Source organism: Nannospalax galili, unplaced genomic scaffold, assembly GCF_000622305.1.
Source record: "Nannospalax galili isolate Female #2095 unplaced genomic scaffold, S.galili_v1.0 scaffold429, whole genome shotgun sequence".
In the NCBI taxonomy this organism is placed as follows: domain Eukaryota; kingdom Metazoa; phylum Chordata; class Mammalia; order Rodentia; family Spalacidae; genus Nannospalax; species Nannospalax galili.
In genome coordinates this window covers 5,198,339-5,224,171 of record NW_008360330.1, presented here as the reverse complement: position 1 = coordinate 5,224,171, position 25,833 = coordinate 5,198,339, and positions in this window count along the sequence as shown.

The following is a 25,833-nucleotide window of genomic DNA, read 5'->3' as shown; positions in this document are numbered from 1 at the left end:
CAATTTTGAAAGAGAAGCATCTTAGCTCTGGAAATTGTTATTGAATATGTCAATGCTGTTGTAATGAAATGCCTCTTCTAATCATTTGGTTATAAAATAAACAATTTTTAAAAATTCCTGCAAGTACCATTTTCAAGAGCTGTTTGAACTAGAGGACTTTGGCCAGATGCAGTCTAAGCCTGTTCCTGTCATTCTTGTCCCATCATCCCTGTCTCTGCCTGGTTCCTGTAATTATGAGAGTAAGGGAACGTTGCCATCTGCTGTGGGAAACATCCAGGAATTCTACCAACAGACCCCAAGAAGCAAGAAATAATTTGGATTGCATTTATTTTAAAACCACTTTGTTTTTCTTGCTGTCCATCTGTGTTGTTTTTTAGGCCTTAGGGAGGTAGGCCAGATCCCTTTATTGCTTACTTTCAGTGGAGACCTGGCTGGACACATGGGTCCTGGCCTAGAGTGAGACAGGCCACACTCTAAATGCAGGGTCTACTACCCACCATGTCAATCTATTTTAGTTTTCTCTTTGCTCTAGGCATTGAGAATAGACTAACATATGATGTGAAGCAGGAAGGAACACGTTTTCACTGTACCTTGCATATTCCTTTGATTCCTGGACTTTCTCAGTGTTTGCTTGAAATGTATGCAGTCTGGCACCTGCAATCCTGGCACTTGGGAGGCGGAAGCAGAACTGCTAGTTTAAGTCGGCCTGGGCTATGTAACAAGGCCCTGTCTCAAAAACAAAAAACAACAACAAATCTTAAAACAAACAAACAACAATAAAACCAAGGAAGGCATGACAGCAGAAAGCCAGTTCCAACTGTTGTATAGCAATTTGGTTCTAAAGGGTTCCATCTATTTGTGGCTATTCTCATTTCAGAGACTCGGGACCCAAAAACAGGAGCCAGACTGTGGAACACAAATACCCTCTGGGGTTTACTTTCTTCATATGCAACATGGTGACATCTCCTTCAAGTGTGAGGACTCACTGAGTGACAAAATTAAGGCACTCAGCAGAGATCTGGCTACCCAGTGATGTAACACTCCCTTGATTGAATTCTCCCTCCTAGTACACCAGAAAATGGGGGCAGGGAAGGGCACCTTGAAGCCTGGAAGAGGGCAGCACAAGCTGAGTGTCCCCATCACCTGTGGTGATGCTGTGGTATATAACCATGTGGGAGGCACAGTGCATGGATTGATTCCTACTTCTTTCAAGTGTAACAATGACCCAGTTCTAGGCTAGGGAATAAAGCCATGTTGAAACCTTCTTTAAACCGTTGCTTTGGTGCTACTTAATAAGATGCTTTTTTTTTTCCTTTTGGAGGGGTGAAGATCAGGCACTATAACAAGTTTTGCCATCCAATTAGTCACTTGATTTTAGTAGAAAAAAAAAGAGGGTCCTTTGGGTTTTGCTGTACTTATCTAGGTCATTTCCAGCCTTTTCTCAGAGTAAATCAATTCTGTTCCACTGATACAAGTCCACAACATCTGTAGGAAGTAGGACTTCTTAAAAGGTAACATGAATCTTCACAGCAAGGCTACAAAATAGGACTTTGAATCATAACAAAAATTCCACTTCCTAAAGCAATGATGTTTTATGAGGCAGCTATAGCAAAAACCAAGGAAGCAATGCACTTGAATTCTATTTTTGGTAATTAAAAATCTAACATTTCTCCAACAATGTTTCCAATGTATTTTCAGTAAATGACCCATTCTTGTGCCTTCAGAGAAAAACCAACACTTTCTGGGTTCCATAGCAACAAGCAATTCCTCCCTGACCACTGAGTCATGTAAGGACCTCCAGACTGGGCCCATTGTCAGATGCTGCTATGACCTGTAGTTTCTGAGACTTATCTCAATAGCAAAGGGACTTTTTTTCTGGGATTTCTACTGCGACCACAGGGAAAGCTATTGTAGAATCCTTTATCTCTCCCTGAGGCTTTGCCCAAGTCTTTGGCTTGTGGCAGAACACTCCTTTATTCCCAGGTTCGGTCACCATGGATAAGCACACATCATTAACACCCTGACTCCCATTGGAAATAGTCACACCTCCATCAATTAACTCCTCTCTATGACACATTGAGCATTTACTCTGACCTGCCCTTTTAACTTTAGTTTCTTTCCTGTCTGCTACTTGCTGTTTGCATCTATCACATCAGTTTCTAATCCAAAGTCACAGAGCTCTTGTGGTCAACTTTGTGCCTTCCCTACATGATTTCCCAACCTGAAGAGCCCTTCCTTCTTCTTTTCACCCATCACATAGGTCCCATCCAAATCCTCCAAGCCCTTCAGAGCCCAAGTAGAATTTTTTTGAATACAGTATACTAATGCTAATTATTCTTCTGGTTAACATTCATTTACTCATTTTTCATTCATTCTTGTAACCAATATTTATGAAGAACTCACTATGAGTTAGTCACTATTTTAGAACTTGGGTTACTGTGTTGAATAAGATAGGTTTCACCCTCTTGTGTGTGTGTATTTTTATTATGTGTGGAAGACAGTATAAAAACAAGTAGCATAACTTCAGGATGACAAATGAGGCATGAGGAAAAAATGACAATTATTAATTAACTTTTTAAAAGCCAGAGTAAGGGCTGGAGCTTGGTCTTGGGAGTAGAGACTGACTTTCATGTAGTGGTGGAGGAAGACTTCTTGGAGGAGTTCTTTGCTATTTGAAAAGAAATCTACTTTGAGCTAATGCAGGAGAAGATGCTCAAGTGAAAGCAACATAGGAAGTCTCTGAGGCATGAATGTTCTAGAAAGATAAGCAGTGTTGTAGAACAGAAATAATGTCAACATGGGGCAGATTGTTATGGGAGACATGGTAGGATGGATCAGAGAGAACCCACATTGTGTTGAGAGGGAGGAGAATCGGGAGTGCATTGTTGGTGTTCAGCTTGACACCTGGCTGGACACTGGTGCTCTTTCCTGGTGGGAAACACTTGGGGAAAGATGTGAATGCAGATTTTTATGGATACTGGGGCTCCTGGATCTGAAAACAAAAGTTCCTTTTGGACATACTGAGTATAAGAACCCCCTAAGACATCCACATGTAGATGTTGAATAGACAGTGTTGAGTCTGTGGCCCAACAAGTGATATAAAATAGAAACTTGGAATTCGTCTAATGCAAAGGGCCTGGATGATATCACTCAAGAAAATAATGTAGTTTGAGACAAAAGGAGGCCAGTGCACTGGGGTCTACCAGCATTTAGAGGTCAGGAAGGGAGATCCCACACATTCAGACCTGGTATTGAAGTGTGCTGACAGTTTCATGTGTGCTAGACTTGTCATGATGACCAGAACTACAATCGTGACCTCTCACAGTTCTCCTCAAGAAAAGTGGTAGAGGCCAACAGTGTTTCACTGGGTCATGTGGTCTTGACCGTGTCCTTGCTCATTGTGGAACACTAAGAATAGTGTTCTACTCTGAGAGCAGAGTAGACACAGCCATTTCTTGGAGGAAGTATAACTACTTCCTTTCCCAGGGATTGAATTCTCAGACTGACTGAAACTCAAAGTGAACTGTGCATAGTCAAACTGAGTCAACAGGGAGCCTGAGGCCTCAGTGTTGATAAAAATGTGAGTTGAACACTGTCAATGTCTCAGGTAACTGAAGTGTCACTTTTGGGTGCTAACATATGTGTCTCCTCTGCTCTGTGCTTTACAAATGGTCACTCACCATCTTCACAACAACCTCATGTAATAGGCACTATTGTCCCCATTCCACAGAAAAGGAAACTGAGGCCTGAAAGAATTCCATAAGTAGTTCAGTGACAGGCAAGTCTGGCTCCTGAACCATTGCACGATCAATCAGACCAATCAGAGCTACACAGAATCCCTGGAAACAGAGCAGAGTAGACTATATTTAAGAGTCTCATGCTCTATTGTCTGAGCTATGGCTGTCCCTCGTAGACTATATTTAGAACAATGTCTGGATTACTTTTATGTACATAAAATTTGGGAGTCAAAGGCTCACTGGATTTCAAGTTTGCCCTTTGAAGCTCAGAGGTATCTTCATCCTAAATCTTTAGCATTTCTAAGTATCCATGTTTATTAAATGCATTCATTTCATAGACTATTCTTAGTAATAATTTTTAAACACAGGTAATGACTTACTGTTTAGTTTATCATTTCCAGAGACAAAAGCATAGAACTACACATTTAACCAGCTTGCACCTTCTAACATGCTGACAATAATTACTTAGCAAGTCAGAGCCTCACACCAGGGACACTGATGTGGCCTGTCCTTAAGGAGCATGTGTCTTCTTGCCTTCTATGATTTGCCTGCTGAAATATAAACAATAATGAAGCAGGGCCAAGAGGTGTAGCTCTGTGGCAGAGCACTGACCCAGCATATCCAAGTCCTCAAGGCCTAGGGTTTGATCCCCAGCAACACACAGAGTCAGAGAGAGAGAGAGAGAGAGAGAGAGAGAGAGAGAGAGAGAGAGAGAGAATCAACCATATCACGATGGTATGAATAACTGTATGATGCATGTTTGTCTCGCTGGCTGGGAAAGAGGATGGTCCCCTGCATATCCAAGCTCAGCAATCAGCACTCCTCTGGCAGGGAGAGATAAAGCCTTTTGATATATGGGATGACCCAGAGCCTTCAGAGAAGACAAGCCAGAGATCATTCTCTCACCTTCAAATGGGCTCAAGAGCTTATGGGCAAAAGGGGAGTCATAGTACTGAAATGAAAGAGGAGACTCTCAGGTGAAAAAGAAGGAAATGCTGAGTATACAGGCCTTCAGATCCCTGCAGATAAAACACTCAGCACACTCCTTTCTGTTGACAAGATTTGTGTAGTACTAGCATAGATCTCCACCCAGGTGACGCTGCAGTTTGTATCATTTGCACAGTAAAACTGGTTTCACCTGTTTGCAACTGTTGAACTATTAGTCATAGGTTCAGAGGTCGCTTAGGCAGCTTTTCTAGGCAATTCATTCTAAATAAATTTTTTAATCCCACAATAGAAATCAACAACAGTAACAAGAACATTGTATATGGTCAAGGAGACAGAAAGCTGAAAACAATTTGGAATAGAGGTGAGACTATTCGCTAGGCATAGGGAGAGGGAGACTGAACACTCACATTAGGAAGACCATTCATACAAAGGAGAATGGGAATCTGAGTCTTTTTTCTGAAAAGAAAGAAGAAAGAAAGGGAGGAAGACAGGGAAAAGAAAGAGGGAGGGAAGGAAGGAAGGACTGTAGAGAGATGGAGAAGAGGGAGCTTACCAGAGAAGTAGGAATCAAGATGAACCACTAACACCTAACTCTTAGGTATTGATTGTCAGATTAGGGGAGAGAGGGAGGGAGGGCAAAGGGGAAGAGAGGAAGAGAGAGTGAAAAGAGGAAGAGAGAGGAGAGGAAGAATAAAGGAATGAAAGAAGGGAAAAATGGAGGGAGAAATAAAGGATGGATGGGAGCTAGGGGGCTTGCTCAGTGGGTAAAGCGCTTGTTGCACAAGAGGGAAGACCTAAGTTTGAATACTCAGAATCCACATAAATCAAGTGTGGTAGTGCATGTCTGTAATCCTAGACACACAAGATGTGGGAGGTAGAGAGAGGAGAATCCCTGGAAGCTTGTAGGCTAGTCAGCCTAGTGTATGCAGAATGAATACACACATCCACATCCACACGCACACAAAAGAATGGATGGAAACAGAGAACAGAAGGGGAGACAGAAATGAAGGCAAGGCAGGCAGGCAGGCAAGAAGACAAGTACAGGGGCCCAGTTCACCAGGACTCAGGCATACAGGATTTTCTTGGTGTATGTTTTGTGCAATGCCTGAGACATAACACTACAAACTCAACTGCCATTCCTTTGAAAGTCAAATTTAAATGAAGGGCAAGTATTTCATCTAGCAATCGTACTGGAATAGTGCCATTTAATTTCAGTTAGGAAAAGAATCCTTTTAGAAAGCAAATTTCTTGGGGAAATTGGGCCATGGCTTCGGCAGCATAAATACTTGCTAATTGTGTTGCACAGTGCGTAATATTAATAAACCAACAATAGTAATGGCTGGAACAGGGTTACTTTGATTTGAGCAACTATCCATTTTATTGATCTACTTGGTAGAGTTAGTTAGGTTAAACCCAAAGTGGACAAGGCTGATTCTGGGACTCAGGGGGGAGGCATCTATTGTGGCTCCTTTCTCAGCTTGCTCTCTCTGTTGGAAGACTTGCTGGCATTACTACCTTTTGTTTTAGTGATAAAAACAATTACTATATATAGGTCTCTGGCTCACATAGTTTCTGCTTGACAGTTATCTAAATTTAAAGAAATAATAGATCTAGCCAAAGATAAAACAAATTCCCAATGAAAAAGTCCGGCTTAACACTTTCTTACAATTATTACTTACCACAATCTGTCTGATTCCAATCTGTCCAGGGTAGTAATAGCCTAGATCAAGAAACAGTCACAATGGGCCAGCAACATGGCTCAGTAGGTAAGACAGTTTGCTAACAAGCCTGATGACATGAGTTTGATCCCCAGAGCCCACATCGTGGAAGGAAAAAAAATGTACTGTGATCTCCATCCATGTGCCATGACACACATGTATACACACACACACACACACACACACACACACACATTGAAAAGAGGCAGACCTGGTGTGAAGAAAAAATAAAGTTCTATATACGGTAGCTCAGTACTGACTCCTCTTGCAGAAGACCTGGGTTGGATTCCCAGCACCCACATGGCAGCTAACAACCATCCATAACTCCAGTTCTGGGGTATCCAACACTCTTCTATCCTCCACAGGCATTGCATGATGGGGTGCACTTACATACATGCAGGCATAACACTCAAACACATAAAATATATTAAAAAATAAAAATTAAAAAATTGTATATGTAAAAAAGTTCCAGAGTCAAAATATTACTTATTTTATTTTAAAAAACATTTTATGTATTATTTTTATTTTATGTGTATGTGTACATTGCCTGCATATATGTAAGTGTACCTATGTTGTGCAATGTCTGTGGAAGACCGAAGAGGCTGTTAGATGCCCTGGAACTAGAGTTATGGACAGTTGTTATCTGCCATGTGGGTGCTAGAATTTGAACCTGGGTCTTCTGCAAGAACAGCCAGTGCTCTTTACCACTGAGCCATCTCTCCAGCCCCAAACCAAAATATTATTATAAGACTGAGAGAAGGCAAAGCAAAGTGAGAGAAAGAGCTGTGACTCAGTGGTAGAGAGAGCACTTACTAGGCCAATCACCAGCACAACACAAGACAGGAAGGAGGTTTTATCTGTGCTTGAGTGGAAAGGGGAGAGTGGTAGAGAGATGAAGTGGACGCAGGCAGGAGGATGTGGAGTTGGTGAATTAGCCAGTATTTGAAGCACAGTCAGATGAAAGGGGATTTAACTTTTCCAGAGAAGAAAACTAAGGCCAGTCAATAGACAGCAGGCAAATAGATCTTGCCAACATACAGCAATTTCTAAGCATTAGATGGGCTGTCACTGGGAAGATGGAGCCAAGGTTGGCTGGCTGGTGTTGAGGACTCCTTCATTGGGGGATGCAGGATGATTGGCCCAGTTGTTCCTCATTAAATGACAGTGGTGTGTTTGAATACCCATTTACAAGCTTAAGCAAAAGAGATAGCACTAGTCCTGGTGGTCTGAATGTTATGGGGTTTGCAACATGTTTTTCACTTCACATGTAATTCAAACCCTAAGGTTTTCCTGTAACCTAGTCAAATTCCATACTTTGACCAACTCTGGCCTTTTCTTAAGACAAGAGGAACCCCAAAGAGTGGCCTCTAATGTCAGATGTCTTGGGAGGTAATACCTTCACAATTCTAGTTTGACAGCATTTTGAGAGTATCTACAGAGTATCATGAGAGATGTATCTGTTGGTCTAGCTTTCAAGAGAAAGACTGGGCAATCAAACTATAGATTTGAAGTCAGTATATCGGTGATAAAGCACAAAGGAAGGGACTTGTTTCAAGTGAAAGTCAAGAGGAAAAAGCCCTGTTCAGGGCCCCAACCCCTTCCATGGGGTTCACCTGTTGGGCTACATGTTCCCAGGTCCCACTCTGGACCCTGTGAATCTAAATGGAAGCCAGGGAAACCCCCAAGAAACTGTACTAACAACACCACAAGTAGGATCCTTATGTCAAAGTTTGTATCCCATAGAATTGAAGGGCATTTGTGTCAGGCAAAGAGATAAATGTAAACAAAGGAAGCATATAAATTGCTTCCTGACAGGTAGCTACTGCTGGTCAAAACCAGCAACCCAGATTAGTCAGTGTTTTCTGGAACATAGGACTCAAGAGCTGTGACATTCTTGAAGTCAGTGTGATCCTCTCCCCAAACCAAAGGTAAATTAAAGATACTGATGGGATGGATCACAGCCTTGGTTCTTGCTCCTGCACTGGGTTCTTCATCACTGATCCTGAGTCACCTCAGTTATGTCGAGTATGTGAGTGTCAATAGGTATGCCACTGTGGGTTCTTCTGGGGATTTCTGGGTAGGCTTTTCCCTGGTTAACTGCAGCACATTGGAGGTAGAGGGTTGGAAGTGATAACTGACTCAGAAGTTGTATGAGGTAAAAGAACATGACTCACTTAACAGAGTGGTGAATTGTTGCTAGGCATCCCATGCCCAACTTAGCTTTCATCTGCTAGGCACATGAATGCAGAAGGCCTCTGTCCTCTGCTATCAGGGTAAAGATATAAGCCAGAATCCAAGCGCCCTGTGAGATGTGAAGGTACCAGCAAGCTATAGGCCTTTGACCCTAACCTTGCCTGTTCAAATGTTGAACACAAGAGTCAGACCACATATGAAAAATGCCTAGATGTTCTAGTGTACAGCCTCAGGGGCTACAAGGTCACTGGTGAGGCAGGCTTGGAGTTTCGCTGAAGAGAGCAACTTGGGTACCAGCTAAAGGAACACCTTCAAGCCAAGAGTTTCAGCTGGTCTGACACAGACTGAGAGGCAAGGAGTCCAGTTAAACCAGTTCCAATAGTGTCACTTAAATGCATCTAGTGGTACTTTGTAGTCAATCCTATACAATGCTTTGAGTTTTTAATTCATACTTTGTAAGGAACTATTTTCCTAATGTGTAGTAGTTCTGCTTAAATAATTCCATCTTTCACTCAAGATGAATTGGAGAGTGACTATCATAGAACTCAAGGTTGCTCAGGAGTGATAAATCGTTAACTTACAAGAATGGTGCAATTTCTTGTCATGGTGCAATGGTGTAGGAGAGTCACTGTAAGGTAGTTATAAAGGCCACAGGAGTGCTACAGTTTTTCCTTCCTTCCTTCCTTCCTTCCTTCCTTCCTTCCTTCCTTCCTTCTTTCCTCCCTCCCTCCCTCCCTCCCTCCCTCTCTCCTTCTCTCCCTCCCTCTCCTTTCTCTCTTTCTCTCTTTCTTTCTACAAGCTAACCTCAAGCTCATAACACTCCTCCCAGCTTAGCCTCCAGAATGTTGAGATTACAGGCATGAGCCCTCAGGCCCAGCTTTGCCAAAAGTGTATATGGGGGTTATTTTGGAATAACGCTGTTTATAACTTGATCCAGCATTGAACAACTTGGGCTGAGTATGCCCATAGCATCACTGGAATAGAATGTGTGTATCCTTCCTCTTCCCCCTCCCAAGGGAGCAACTTGTAAATTGTAACTAAAGAGGAACTTCTATTTTCCTCTAGGAGGGAGGGGCAAGCCTGGGCAGCTTCAGCATTTGCATTTACAACAGCTGTTTTATACACTGTGGGGTCAGCAACTTAAAATTGTTTTTCCTTCACAAAGAAAGCATGAGAGAGAGGATGAAGTAGAAAGGGGGGTGTGCGCACATGCTTATGACTGTGTGGAGCAGAAACGCCTGTGCTTATGTTTCCTCAGTGTATACTCATTGTAAATGTTTCCAAGACCATAGAAATGTAACACTGTCCTCTACAGACAAGCAGGGTGAACAGCTTAAATATTCAAGAAATTTCATATGCACAGTCACACAGATGATCAAGAAACCACTTTCCATAAAAGGATAGGGAACATACGAATATACAAATCCCTGGAAAGACACAGCCCTGGTGGAGGGTGTGTGTGTGTGTGTGTGTGTGTGTGTGTGTGTGAGAGAGAGAGAGAGAGAGAGAGAGAGAAATGCTTGTAATGGGATGTATTAACCATCTTCAGAGACAAAATCCAAACAAATCAAGATCAATAGTAAAGTGGAACACAACTGCAGAGGTAGCTAGACTTCACACTTGTGTGCACACCGGTAGCCAAGAGATTTACCCAGCTCCCATGCAGGCGCATCTGTCCCTTCTTCAAATCTTTAAATCCGATTTCTCACCATCTGTTCCTTTACTCTAGCCTTGGCTGTAAATAAAATCTATGCACAGTGAAGCATTGTGTTGCCAGGCAGCGCTCTGCTCCTCCGAAAGTCAATTCTTAGACGAAAGTCTGGGGGCTTCATTCTTCTCCAGTTTCTCTAACAATATAAATTGTGGGAGAGTTGAACGTGATTTTAGAAGTTGGATTTTTTACTTCCTTTTGTAAGTATGGAGTGACATACTTATTTGGCTTTTAAATTTCTGTGAGGAAACATCTACAAGAGTTCGGAGGATTTAGCTCTCAGGAAAGGATTTTCCGGCCCTTAAGAACAGTAAGGACATTGTGAGGTGACGGTCCCCACTGCCACAGCGAGTGGGTCAAGGAGAAACCGACAGACAGCTGCAGTGGGAGGGAAGGGGTCGGGGCAGAGGGCAGAGGAGTTAGAGACGACTTTAAAGACGTGTATCTAGGAAGTGAGTTTGTGGCTCTGAGAATGTGCTGGAAGAGCCAACCATCTGGCAGCTGTGGGGAGGGATCAGCTGACCTCTGGCCTCCAGCTGGAGTTTTAGCAGCTATATAATATTTATAATGCACTCCTCCCAGGAGAAGCTTGGCGCACCATACATCTTTGAGTTCTGTCCCATGGGTAGTCAGAGGAGTAGAGAAGAGTTAAAAAACAATGGATATTTAAAGGGGTCCCTGCCATGGGGAAAATGAAGATAGCATTCTCTCTGCTAAGCAACAGCAGGAAAAGCAAGCCTCTGGCTTCACAATCCAGACAGTGACAGAGGCAGGCTGAATTCACTTCAGGTGCTTTCTGATCACTGCAAGTCATAGTCTGTTCATTACATTACAGGCAAGCACTTGCTTGTTTGGGGACCTGTGATGAGTGGACAAGCTTTTGATCACTGCAGCTGGGGGATTGAGGGCATGCAAGAAAGACTGGTCAAATCAGCAAATGCATTGAGAACAAGGGGCGTCAGGCTTTTGGCTCTCAGGAGGGAATTACAAATACAGAGAGAGGTAGGCTAGTGTAAAAACTCTGTTCTTAGACTGTGTGGAGTCAGTGTAAAGTCATAGCTTTATGTAGACATAGATACTGAAATAATATAAATGCATGTAGATGTTTATGTGTGCATATATATATACATATATACACATACATATGCAGATAGGGATATCCATATATGTCCTAGTTATATGTGCTGAGGTTAGAAGTAAAGCTATTCTGATAGCAAAGAGCATACCTAGGGCTCAATTTCTAAATATCATTATCCATTTAAAGGAAATGGTTGGGGGCTGGAGAAATGGCTCAGTGGTTAAGAGCACTGGCTGCTCTTGATGAGGACCTGAGTTTGATTTCCAGCATTCACATGGTGGCTAACAACCATTCATAACTCCAGGTCCAGAGGACAGATGCCCTCTTTTGACCTTCATGGGCATTGCACAACACTAGTGCACTTACATACATGCAGGCAGTACACACACACACACACACACACACACACACACAATAATAGTAATAAATATTTTTAAAGGAAATGGTTGGCTCTAGGACCAGAGTGTGGAAAGTGAAACTTGGGACTGGGAAAAGTAATGCTATGAAGTAAGGAAATGTTCAAAGCATGGTGGAGACACAGAAAAAGCACACAAGGACTTAAAGGACTTCCCACTGATCAAGTCTGGGCTGTTTGACTATCACAATGAATGGGGGTTATTGATTTTCATGTTATCGTATTTCTATGTTTATTGTGGAAGTGGGGTCTTTCCTCAGACTGCTCTGGGACTCCTGGACTCAGGAGAGTCCTAGATCTCAGCTTCCCAAGTACCTGGGACTACAAGCTTGTGCTCTCACACCCAGCAATAGTTACTGATTTTATGCTTTGAGTAAAATAGGAATCCATGAGTCTGCATTGATTAAAAGTAAGTGGACAGGGCTAGGGAGATGACTTAGTGCAGAGCTTGCCTTGCAAACGCAAAGACCTAAGTTTGAACTGCAGAACTCACATGAAAAAAGCATGGTAGCAGTTGCTTGTATTCCTAGTGCTAGGAAGGCAGAGGTAGGTGGATCCTCGGGACAGCTAGCCTACTTGGCTTGTTCCCGGCCAGTGAAAGATCCTGGCTAAGAATAAAACAGAACAAAGCAAAGCAAAACAAAATGAACAAAACCAAAACCAAAAAACCAGGTGCATGGTGCCTGAGAAATAACACCTGAAGTTATCCTCTGGTCCCCACATGCATGTGTACATATGTGCATGTGTATTTGCACATACATGAACACACACACACACACACAGAGTTAATGAACAGATAGAGGAGAAAAGAAAGCTCTATCTTACACTGGAACTGAAAAGTGTCTCCTGACCAAATGCTTAGGGGTCACTCAGTGAACATATCTGTCAGGCACCAAATGGGACAAATGGACATCTCATGCCTCCTGATGTGATGGAATGAGAAAAGCAAAGTTTTATCTCTGGAAGATTCTTGCCACAAATGACTAAATCATGAAGAAAATCATATAAGCACAAACTACAGGACATTATGAAAGTATGTGAGTATATCAAAAAATACCAAGGTTAGGTAAAGGAAGAGAAAACAGGAATTATCCCAAAATGATTTTTTTTTAAAAAAAGAGATGATAAATATTTAAAGGGCCAAAATCTACATAAGCTCTTACTGGGACAGTAGGGAAAATTTGAATGGGGTTGGTGAATTACATGGTAAAGAAAAGAGTGTTGACAGCAGGATTTGTTGATTGATCCTGTGTAAGAGAATATCTTTGTTTATAGGAAATATATACTGTAGGATTAAGTGAGGGGAGCATCTTGTCTGCAACATTTTTTCAAATGCTTCAGAAAGAAGCAACTTTTGTTGCCAATGTGATAAAATGATGATCTCTATAATTTCCAGTATTTGTAGTATTTGAGTGTTTGAGCAGAAAGTCCTTAGAGCGTCAAGGACTATTTGTACAAATTTTCTCTACGTTTAAATTTTCAAAGTAAAAACCCAGAAAACCAGAAAAAAAGTATTTACTACAGGTCTCTGTCATAGAGCAGACTAACTCAAACTGAGCAGGTCAGTTAAAACTAAGTCTACTATTTGTAGAACGACCATTTCATTGTGGTGCCATATTCTCCAACAGAGACCCAATCCCTGCTCACCAGGGCCAAACAAAGATGCACAGAAATGGGGCCCAGTGGGAAGGGGCCCCAGAGTACCAGAGAAATGACACATGGTTGAACTGCTACAGAAATGAAAGGAACCTGACGGTTTTAGGGAGGAGGGGTGTTTGGAGAGGCCCAGGATGGGACCAAGCAGGAGGCCTGTGGTTCTCTTTAGCACATGATCACAGAACTCAGGCATTTCTGAGACTTCTGCCTTTGCTTTCTTTTCCGTCATCATCCAGCCTGGCCTGGTTCTCATCTTCACATCCTGCTGTTGCTTCTGCCTGCAATGTGAGTGCTTTTTGAGTCTGGAGGACCCAACACTTTTTCAAGTGTTGTTTGAGACTCATTCGCTCCTGTCTTGTTCTCTGACTTTTATTAGCTTACTCCCCTACAGACAGAAAAAGCCTTTTCTCCCCTACTATTCTTAGTATGCCACATTGTACATGTGACTCATGTGTGTATGATGTATGTATATGTGTATACTCATGTGTGCAGAGGCCACAGGTTGGTGTCAGCTGTCTTCTTCAGTCTCTCTCCACCTTATTTTATTTTTTGAGACAGGGTCTTTCACTGAGCCTGGAGCTCCCTGATTTGGCTGAACTGGTGGCCTGCAAGCTTCAGGGATCCACCTGCCTCTACCTCTTTAGCTCTCAGATTACAGGCATGTTCTGCACCTGACTTTTTATGCAGCTGCTGAGAATTTGAAGCCAAGTTAAATACTTTACCAACCGAGCCATCTTCCCAGATGCACATATGTACCTCTTTATGGCACTTGTCAATTTGCCTGTGCAACCCCCCCCCACCCGCAAAGTGTCCCTGGCACCTTTGCCTCCTCTATCTCCAGGGTCTGGCTACAGTGGGGAACTTAATCATCATTAAAGTACTCAAAGCTAAAGACTTCCCCAAACCATGTTTCTTCCCTTTCTTCCTATTTCCCCCCTGTGGCCAACTAAAGGCTTTATTTAATGAAAACAGTTTATGGGCTTTTCGTTTTCAAACAATGTGAATCCAAATTGGGGTGAGATTTTTCACCTCTACTCTGAAACCATCAGTTAAACTGGAAGGAGATAGAAGAGCTTGTGCAGCATATTAGCAGCAAGGACTGCCTTACCAGTGACTTAAATTCTTGATTAATTACTGGGTGACTAATGTGCATGAACATCCCTGAACTATTCTTTGGGGTTATGTTTGGGGAGGCTCCATAGTAGCCACTGCAGATTGTAACAGCCGACCAAAATTACACTAACCACCTATCAGGGGTTGGGAGCTTCTGACATCAAAGCAGAGTATGTACATAGGCCACTTACCTCCTGTTCACAGTCCTATTATAATAGTAATTAGCAATCACCAGCGTTCCTGTAAGTATCTTTCATCCAGGCACTGTGGATACCCAGAACACGTCACAAACTGGGTAGATGGGTATCACCTGGCCCAACTGCTGCATGAGGCAGCATTTTAGGAGCAGAAGGCAGTTGTTACCATCCTTGAGCCCTCAGGTATGACTGAGGCTCCAGTTAGGGCACCAGATGTCACTTACCCTTCATGATAATTCCAACTGGAGTTGGAAAAATCACTTTTGTGAGTCCATTTATTTTTTACTTCACACTGTAATATACCTTGTATGAGATTGCAAGGAATCATTAATCTGCTAAAGCACATAGAGGGAGGGTTTCCAAGTAAAAATCGTCTCTGCTTTCTATGGTTAACAAGCAGTGATAAAGCTCTCTTGTCTTTGCCAGTTTTAAACATTTGCTTGTACCAAGTGTTGTTTTGCCCCCAAGGGAGCAGCCTCCTCACCTCATAGGCAGGGTGGCAGCTGTCAGAAGTTTTTAACACCAGATTATTTTAAGGCATCTGAAAAGTGGGTGAAAACTAACTCTAGTGAGAAAGTCTTTTAAAAATCCTTACAATGAATCAGAATAGCCCTCAATCCCTGGGCTGGCTCCTCCCAGCCCGGAATTTTACTTAATGCCTAGAAACATTTGCAAGATTTTGTCTTGAAAACTGTATTATAGACCATACTCAACAAAGACCAACACAACTCTCATTCTTACATGCTGTTCAGTGGAGTAGCATTTGACCAAGGCCAGAACAGCAAAAAGATCTCTGTAATTACAGTATATGATTTCAGTGATTTCACATTGACACAGCACAACAGAAAAGCTCATTGGCATATGTTATATCAGTTCTAAATGTGTCTTTAGTAGTAAATATCAGCTTGATTCCATGGCTTCTTGAGATGGCCTTAAAAAGCAAATGAAAAACAAAACAGCTTTCATTCTTATATATAACAGCACACAGCACATTCCTGACTTCTACTACCTTATACCAACACTTTCATGGAGGGAGCCAAAATAAATGGAGAAGCTGGCTGCTGTTCTGCTCTATCTGTAGGGCACTGGCCTTCCTGCTGGCCACAGGAAGAGGACAGTGATGTTGGCCTCTACTCATAGTTGAAGAAAAAGTGGCCCAAGAAGATACAGGGCAGTTGGTCTTCCAGAGTAGTTCTTGTGCTCCTAAATTTAGTCTATCCAAGTCATGACATCTCTCCTGGTTGAGGATTATGGTTTTAAAACTGACTGCTCATGCAGTGAATCATTATGATAACAATCTAAGACTTCACGAGGAAGGAACCAGGAAACCAGGGTTAGCAACAAGTGTGTGGCAGCTTGAGTTTTCGCCAGCCATATTCCTTGGTCCCGAGCCAAGATGCCATCTGACTTTTAAGCTGGCCAAGCATGTGGATGCTTCTTCTCAGGACTCAGAATTGAAAAAACACTGTGATATTTTAGAGATACAGAATTCATTAGGGAGGGAAAGGGGTGAAGAAAGTTAAGATGCCATTTTAAAATAGATTTATTTCATCTTAGAGATGTATGTAGCTTCTGTGGAGAACACAAAAGGCTAATACATAGTTGTTAAGCTCAATTTCTTTTCTATTTAGATGTGGAGAATGTGAACACATAGATATAGGTCAAAGAGCAGAATTTGGTCCAGAGGTCATATCCAGCCTGCCACCTATTTTTGTATAGCTCATGGGTCAAGGATGCTTTATTTTTAAATTGTTGGAAGAAAAAAAGTTAAAAGGGGAACAATATTCTGTAGCACATAAAATTACATGAATTTCAAATTTCTCTGTGTGTGCAGTTGCATCTATGTGTGGGTGGGTGAAGGTGCACATGCAGGGGTGTGTGTGTTTATGTAGAGGCCAGAGGACAACTTCAAGTGTTGTTCCTCAGGAGTCATCTACCTTGCTTTTTGAAACAAGGTCTCTTACTGGCCTGGAGCTCATCAAGTAGGTCAGCCAGGCCTATGGATCCACCTGTCTCCACCTTTCTTCACTACCATGCCTACCTTTTATACGTGGATTCTGGGGATCAAACTCAGGTCCTCATGCTTACAAGGCAAGCACTTTACCAATCGAGCCATCTCCCCAGCCCCCAAAATGAAACTTCAATGTCCCTGGGTAAAATTTTATTGGAATGCACCCATGCTCACTAATTCATGTATTGTGTATGGTCACGTTCATGCTACAGTAGGTAATGGAGCTGAGTAGTTGTGACAGAGAGCATATGGGCCCCTAGACTGAAAAAGTTTACTATCTGGTCCTTTATGGGAAAAACATGATGGCCTCTAATGGTTTGGTGCTTTAGAGCCAGTTAAAGAGCCAGAGGAATTCCAAGAAGGGAGAAATTACTTTGGGTGGAAATAAAACTTTGAGGAAGAAGGATACTCAAGTGGAGCTTAATCGATAAAGACACTTGGCATCATGGTCAGTGGGAATGACCAGCAGGTGTGGCTCATCAATGTGGCTGTATCACTGAGCAATGTGACCTTATCAATTTCTTTAACATCTCAGTTTCCTTAGCTGTTAAGTAGAAATAGTAAGATCTACTTCTCAGGGCTCACAGTAAGATATATTAATAAAGTCTGCCTGGGACACAGCTGTTACCGCATCAATGTCAGAGATCAGTAACAGAGGTTTTCATTCACTATCACATTTGGACAGCTATTAATAAACTAAGTCAAAATTTCTCCTAAAACTAAAGCCTCTTAGAGATTATAAGAGAAAAAGTTTAAAAATATTTCTCAGAGATGAATTTGAACACGTGAATTCTATAAAGTTAAAAAATGGTAACAAAGAATAATTGCAACAGAAAATATTCTGGTGTGTTCTGTGAAACTAAAAAGTAAACATTTGGGGATTGAGAGATGGCTCAGCAGTTAAGCCCCCTGACTGCTCTTGCAGAGGACCCAGGTTTGGTTCCCAGCACTCACATGGCAGCTAACAACCATCTGTAACTCCAGTTCCAGGGGATCAGACACACTCTTCTGGCTTCCATGGGCATTGTATGACATGGGCGCACATACATACATGCAGATAATAAAAATAATGAATAAAACATATAAAACACATGCAGGTGTGTGTGTGTGTGTGTGTGTGTGTGTGTGTGTGTGTGTGTTTATGCAGAGGCCAGAGGACGACTTCAGGTGTTGTTACTCAGGAGTCATCTACCTTGCTTTAAAGTAAAAATTTCCCAAGTGGTTGTGGTTATTCTTGCCTATAATCCTAGCACTTAAAAGGCTGAGTCAAAAGGATTGCCAGGCGTTTAAGGTCAGCCTGGGCTACATAGTAAGTTCCAGGTCAATCTAGGCTACAGAGTGAGACCCAGTCTTAAAATATCAAAAGCAAAAAGTAGTAAATAAATAACCATGGTATTATAGAATCTTCTTAGTCTATTATAAAGTAAGAAAGAAGGAAGGAATGAAGAGAAGGGAAGGAAGGAATGAAGGAAGGAAGGAAGGCAGGAAGCCTGCTTGCCTACCTCTAAGGCCCTGTTTCTGTTTTAAAGCACAGTTTGTTGGCATACTGTATTATTGTGGTTACTTCAGTTTTACAAGCCCAGAAATTTTATTTTGCCAGTGCGTCCGAATATCTTTATGAGAACCTGGTGAAAGCTATTGACCCTTCTCTTTGATAAATGCCCACTGCACACATACACACACTTTTGAATACACGCTCAGAGCTTAATGGATCCCTTGCAGCCCATCCTTGGTTTGCAAGTTAAGGATGCCTGCTCTAGTTGCTTGCTCATACTTATAAAACCCACAAGATATCGATGCCAGAACTGAATGCCAAATTACTAATTTATGAAGAAGAAATAGCTTCAAGTGGACTAAAACCCTTGCATTGGCCTATCAGTTCATTATCTTGTTATGCAGAAGCTACATGGACAGCCAGAGCACAATTAAAAGTGAATTTAGAATCATAGCAAAGGGAATTAAAAATGATCTTAATGGCTCTTGTCGCCAAGCTACAATAGTCTGATCCATCTGTTTCTGCTTGAGAAGGAACCCCTGCAAGGATGCCAGGGCAGCCAGTCCAGAACTCTTTTTGATATTTGCACTCTCTACTTGCAGATGCAGCAAAGACTTATCCAAGCAGATACAGACCACATTTAGGCATGCTACTTTCCATGTATGTCTAGTCTCTCCTATCAGGAAATGTCCCTTTTATATACAATTCCAGCTTAAAGTGGTTTTGTGTGTGCATTGATCTTTCATAATTGCCTTATCAGAAGAAATCCTTAATCTAAAATTTAGGAGACACTTTAGTGAAATAGTTTAGAGGTTAAATATCCCTTAACAAAGCCCATATGTCACAGATTTGGTCCCCAGAGTGATACTATTGGGAATAGTGGAACTTTGGGAGATAAGGCTTTTTGGGGTGATTTCACTGTGTGGTTACTTTCACAATGGACTTAGAAAAGAGGGTCCTGGGTTGTCTGAGGAAGGCATTCTGAAGTCTTGGGAACCCGGAGTATGGTCTAAAAGGAAGGGAATAGGCACAACTCTATGGCTTATAGACTGCCTGCTCTGTAAAGAGGGGCTGGTCAGAAGGAGGATCACAGAGGACCAAGGCACTTAGCATTGCTTATGAGTTATGGGAGCCCAGGGAAAACAACTTAGGTCAGGCTCCTTGGAGGAGGACAGGCCTGAGCCCAACATATTTCTGCAGTAAACCCCTTCTGTTACAGAACTGAAGAACATGCTTTCTAAATCTAATGCTTCTTCAAATCAGTGATAAAATCACTGCAACCAGGAGACAGATGCTTTAGCTTTGGTTCATGAGCCATTTCTCTTTTAACCTCTTTATCTGGCAAGATTATAATGGTCTGCTAGACTGTAACTTCAGTGGGAAAGTCCTACTCTACCAGTCTAAAGGTAGTCGGTTAAGTAGGGAGCAATTGAAAGTACTATACAGGGGCTGTGGAGATGGATCAGTGGTTAAAGCACCTGCCACACAGGCATGAGGATTGGAGTTCAGATACCCCAAACCCATGTAAATGCCAGGTAGTGTGGCAGCCTATCTGTAATTTCAGCACTCTGAAGACAGAGATGGGCTCCCCAGAGCAAGCTGCCTAGCCAGACTAGCCTCATTAGTGAGCTCTGGGCTCAATCCAGAGGCCTTGCTTCAGTGAATAAGGTGGAAAAAAATTGAGGAAAACTCCTAATGTTGACCTCTGGCCTCCACATACATGTGTACGTATATGTACACACTGGTGCACTTAAATACTTGTGAACACAGATGTGCACACACATGCATACTATATACATGCATGAGGAAAAACAGTACTAGTTCATCCACTTCCATAGTTATGAAAATAATACTTTTCCTAATTCAAGTGCTTACAACATTTTAATGGCTCATACAATTAGAATTAAATGCAGTAATTTCTGTAGAATATCCATTTGCCAAAGGTGGGGAAGGGGCAATGTAGTTGACAGACTACAGATTGGAATATAGAAACACGAGCATGGTGCCATCTCTCTGTTCTATGACATGCTGAGTTAGCCATGCACTGCCTCTCTCTGCCTCCAAAGTCTAGACAGCCATCCTTTATAGTTAAGGACTAGAATACTTGACACATGGAAGAATTTGTTCAGACAGATATTCGTGCTGCAAAAATGAGACTTGTTCAGTTGTTTGAGAGCCTCCAAACAGGAGGGTCTATATACTATAATGCAAAGATTAAGGCACTAGAGAGAGCCAAGAAACTTACATGTTTAAATGCATCCATCTTTGTCATTTGGCCCAGGGCAAAATGGCAACGTCAGAAAAGAAGCACTAGTTACTAGTAACAAGAGACACTGGAGAGACACTGGGGCAAGATGGTGGTAGGATATAGGGGCATGGTGTGTGATCCGGCAGCTGAGTATCCTCAGAAGCTTGGCCCATCAGCCCTGTCAAGGACAAGGAAGATCCCTGGCAATTTCCTGAGTTCTTCTTGCCCTATCCAAATCCCACCCAGATGAGAGAGTAATGAAGTGTGGCCAGATATCTGAAAGAGAGGAAAAGGAGAGGGAAAACCATGAACTCCAGAGGTTGCTATTTTGGAAGACTAGGGGACCGAGAGGAGGAGCGGGGAGGCAAAATCATGCATAGATATTTGGTGTAAGATGTATTTTCTGTTTGATTATGATTAATATTGTGCCATCAACAGTGAACTTCTTCTGAGTGCTCTCTGTGCTCAGCAGTGCTAAAACTTACAAGCATGACTTCATGAGGACTGAATAGCCCTGTGAGGTACTTATTGCTGTTATCCTACATAATAAGTGATGGCACAGAGGCTTAAAATGTTCCCGACAGTAGGGAAAATGACTGACTCATTTTTGGACATAATGGATTTCAGGTGACATGAATTCTAAAAGGGTATCTCCAAATTGATACTGGAGCTGGGCATGATGGTATGTGCCTATAGTTCCATCTTCTCTAGAGGCTGAGATAGGAGCATCATGTGGGCCCACGAAGTTCAAGGCCAGTCTGGGCCTAATCTGAGACCTAATCTTAAAATCAATCATCAGTCAATCATAAATTGAACCTGGATGGCAGGGGATGGGGATAGGCATGGGCAAAAAGGATACAGGGTATATAGATTTCCAGTAAAGAGACCATCATTTGAGTTCTGATCATATGAACGGGTCATATTTCAATAAATAGAATGTAAACATTAAAAAATAGAAGCTGAAGTAAAGGAAAAATAAGGACTAAAAAAGTAATTTCAGGAGTCAGTTTGGGCTAAAGACGGGAGAAGAAATATGAGTGGGAGCATGGGGGATGGCATAGCAGTTATCCCATAACCAAAGAGAGAGGGCTTTCATTCATAGTTTGTTTTTATCAGCCAATCAGAAGCAAGCCTGATATGCTCTTAAGCCACAGCTTAGACTGTTAATAGGAAAGAGTTAACTTTGTACTTGTAAAAGTATTTAGAAGGCACTAGGAAAAATTCATACTACCTGAGTAGTCCAGGGAACGTTTGCCTTGTGGAGAGAGCTGAGTGAACTTTTCCATTGTGAGTAATGGAAATGTGCAGGAACGATCTCCAGCCCCCTCTTCCAGGAACCACTGGCTCAGGCATTTTAGTAAGAGGCCAAGGCAGATAAGGCACTGCATGGAACTTAATTATGCATCACTTGGTTTCTTTAATGGTTCCCAAGCCAAGCGGGGTTATTAAATGTTTTACGTTTAATCTGTATCTACTGCAAGCAGAAGTCAAGTCTGAATGCCTGGGAGAAGACCCATACACCTACAGTTCCAGCTCTCCCATGTCCCTGGCTAGCCCTTTGTTGACACTAAGTAAACAATGAATGAATTGGGGGACGGGGTTTCTTTTGGACACAGGGATGTCCTTGACAGGAGAGACAAATAAAAACCACTGAACATTAAGGCAAAGAGCTCTTACAGACCAATGCAGACTGCACGTATATCAAGGGCTTCTGGACTATTTTGAGTTTCTGATTTTGGTCTGGGATGCAGCCTGAGAATTTGCATTTCTTATAACTTCCCAGCTGGTGTTGTTTTAGAAGGATCATAATTTGAACTAAGTTAACAAAACCTCTTCATCTTACAAAAGAAGAAACTGAGGTCTCAGGGTTAAATATCTTATCCTAGGTCCCCCAGCTAATAGAGCTGGGACCAGAATTTCAATCCATCTTTCCCTCAGCCTTTCCCTTAGCCTTAAATACTGTATGCATTTCCTAAAAGCAAGAATATCTTCTGTCATAGCCACAGTAAAGTAATAAATTAACATAAAATAACATGAACGTTATTTAAATTTTATCAACTATCCCACTAAAGTCCTGTATCTTTTCCAGAATGCAATTTAGATTTAGACAAATTAAGCCGTGTCTCTTCAGTTTCCTTTAATCTGGAACAGTTCCTATGTCTTTCAGTACCTTTATATGTTTGAAGAGTACAGGTTAGTTATCCTAAAGAAAGGCCCTAAATTCAGGCTTCTCTGATGTTTACTTGTGATAAAATTCAAGTTCTAAATTTGGGGCACACACAAATGTCCCCACTGTGGTGTAGCATTCTTTTAAGGGCCACATGAAGTCAACTTGCCCCATTTCTGGCAAAGAGAATGTTGATCACTTGGTTAAGATGGTGTCTGCTAGACTTTTCTACAATAAAGTTATCTTTTCTTCTTTGCAAATAATATCTTGTGAAGAGATCATTTGACTAGGTAGGTCTGTTCCTTTCACCCTCTATGCACTCATTCCATCATCCATTAGTGATTTTTGTCTGAATGTGGTGGTTGCCAGGTAATAGTTCAATTCCATTCTTTCTTCTCATTTGTTCACTAGAATTCTATGTAAGGAAAAATGTCTCATTCATTTGTTTGTTGATTTGTATCAGTGAAAACTCATAGATTCTTTCTTTTATTCTAGAATTCTGTTTCATGGCATTCATGTTAGATCTCTTTCTACTATATGATCGTATCACTTATAACACTATCAATTCAGAATGATTAATTAGCTTATCACAGTAATTCAAAAGAAAAATTGGCACGCAGTCACATGCAGCTTAACAACAGAGATACATTTTGAGAAACGTGCTGTTAGAGTTTCACAATTATGTGAACATCAAAGAACACGCTTCCACAAACCTTGAAGGTAGAGGTCAGTCACCAGCTATGACCTCTCCAAGCAATCAAGAAATGCTGTAATCCTAGATGTATGAGGCAACTGTTGGCATAACACTATGCTCTATCTTACAATATTTTCTTCATAATAAAGAGTACATTATAAAATAATGACTAAAAGTATAGGGGCTGGAGAGATAGCTCAGTAGTTAAGAGTGCTTGCTGTGCAATCTTGAGGACCAGAGTTCAGACCCCAGGACCCATATAACAAAGTGAGCATTCCAAAAATGCCAGTAACTCCAGCTCAGAGGGATCTGATACCCTCTTCTGGCCTTCACATCTGCACACAGGCATGCATACCCACACACATATAACCCATGAAGATACACACACACACACACACACACATGCACACACCTAAATAACAGGGACTGGAGAGACAGATCAGCAGTTAAGAGCACTTGGCTGCTCTACCAGAGGACCTGAGTTTGGTTCCCAGTATCCATGTTGAGTGAATCACAACTGCCTCCAGTTCCAGGGGATCTGACATCTTCTTCTGGACTCTGCTGTTACCTGTATTCAAATGCACATACTCACCACCCCCACACACATATACATATAATTAAAAAATAATAAAAATAAATCTTTTAAAAAATGTAGCATAGTCACTACATGAACCAGTAATGTGATTGCTTATTATCATTATGTATTATGCACCATACATAATTGCATGTGTACTTTTATATGACTGGCAGCACAGTAGGTTTGTTTATACCAGCATCATCATAAAGCATATAAGCAATGCATTCCATCAAAACCTGACCATGACTGGAAATTTTTTGGCTCCCTTATCATCTTGTGGGGCCATCATCATAAATTGTCATTAACCAAACATTGTTATGCAGCACATCCTATATTTATTTTTCCCTTTTTTCTTTCTTTTTGTTTTTCTGAGACAGGGTCTCCTGTAGCCCCAGCTGGCCTGGAACTCACTCACTATGTAGCCCAGGCTGGCCTGGATCTCACAGAGATCCACCTGCCTCTGCCTCCTGAGTGTTGGGATTAAAGACATGTACCACCACATCTGGCTCATGGTTTATTTCAATATATTACATTGTACACAGAAATAGAATTTTTCAAATAAAAATTAATGTTAAGAGGACTAAAATACTACAGCTGAGCCAGATAATAGAAATACCATGTAAATTGTAAATTAGAGCATTTTAAATTTCTCATAGTCATATTAAAAGGAGAAAAAACTTAGCAAAAAACTAAATTGGAATATTTTAAAAATCAGCTCATAGACCTTGTGGTAATCCTCTTATGAGAACAAGACAGAGTTAAGGAGCACCAGCACTCATAAGCATTGTTGGGTCTTGATATTTTTTTAATCACTTTTTAAAATTTTTAATAACTACATGATTATAAGAAGCATTTCATTTCAGCATTAACATATTCAGTAACACACTCCAGAGCAAGAGTCCATCTCTTTTAAAAGTGGCTGTAAGTTTCTATGTTCACAGTTGAATTAATACAGTTATACAATATTGAACTCAGTATAAGCCCTGCAAGACATAAAATTAAATGAGTTTTTAACCTTTAAAGAAGATCTCCATTTCATTTTAGAATATATTGTTCCTTGCAGAAAGACTCATTGTTTTTGCTACTAACACTGAGATGTTGGCACATCTCTAATCTGTATGTATCTGATTATTACTAGTCACAATTGGTTGCACTGGATCCTTGGTGCCTGTGTATGTCTATAGAGCCATCGGGTAGATTTCAATGGTAATGTTTATCACCTCTACTAACTGACATGATGTAAATTTCCATGTTCCCTCCTCAAATGTAATACATTTTAAAAAATTTGTTGATTTTTGTGTGTGTATATGTGTATATCACACAGAACATCCCAAACCATCTTGTTCAACTATACACCTACTTCACAGAGGGCACCCTTCCATAGCCTCCCTCCCCCCACTAGAGCCCTTATACACTGATATCCCTACTACTGTCTGCTGTGTTGTCGGCACCCCCAAACATTCTCCACTACTTGTCCATCTGGTGAATCTAGTCAGCCTATCTAGAGGTCTCTGTTTTAGGAAGGTCAGCTGTTCCTCATCTAGCAGCAATCAGTTGTCAATATTCCTTTAGATAAGATTATTTTCCCATTTATATGCTGGGTTACTATCTGGGAGTCCCTTGGGCCACCCTGGCCAACAAACTCAAAAGAAGGTATCTCCTATCTGTCATTGTTGCTTGTTAGGTAGCCTTTAGCTATGCATATGGACTCTTAAGAAATTATATTGGCCCCTTTAATCTTTGGTTATACTTTCCTTTTGGGTGTTTAAGGCCATACAGTTGGCCCAGATTAAACCAATTTATTTTTACTCTTAAGGTCGTTTGAGGGTCTGTTCCTCAGGGGTCACATGGGCTTGGGAGGAGCCCCTGGCTCCT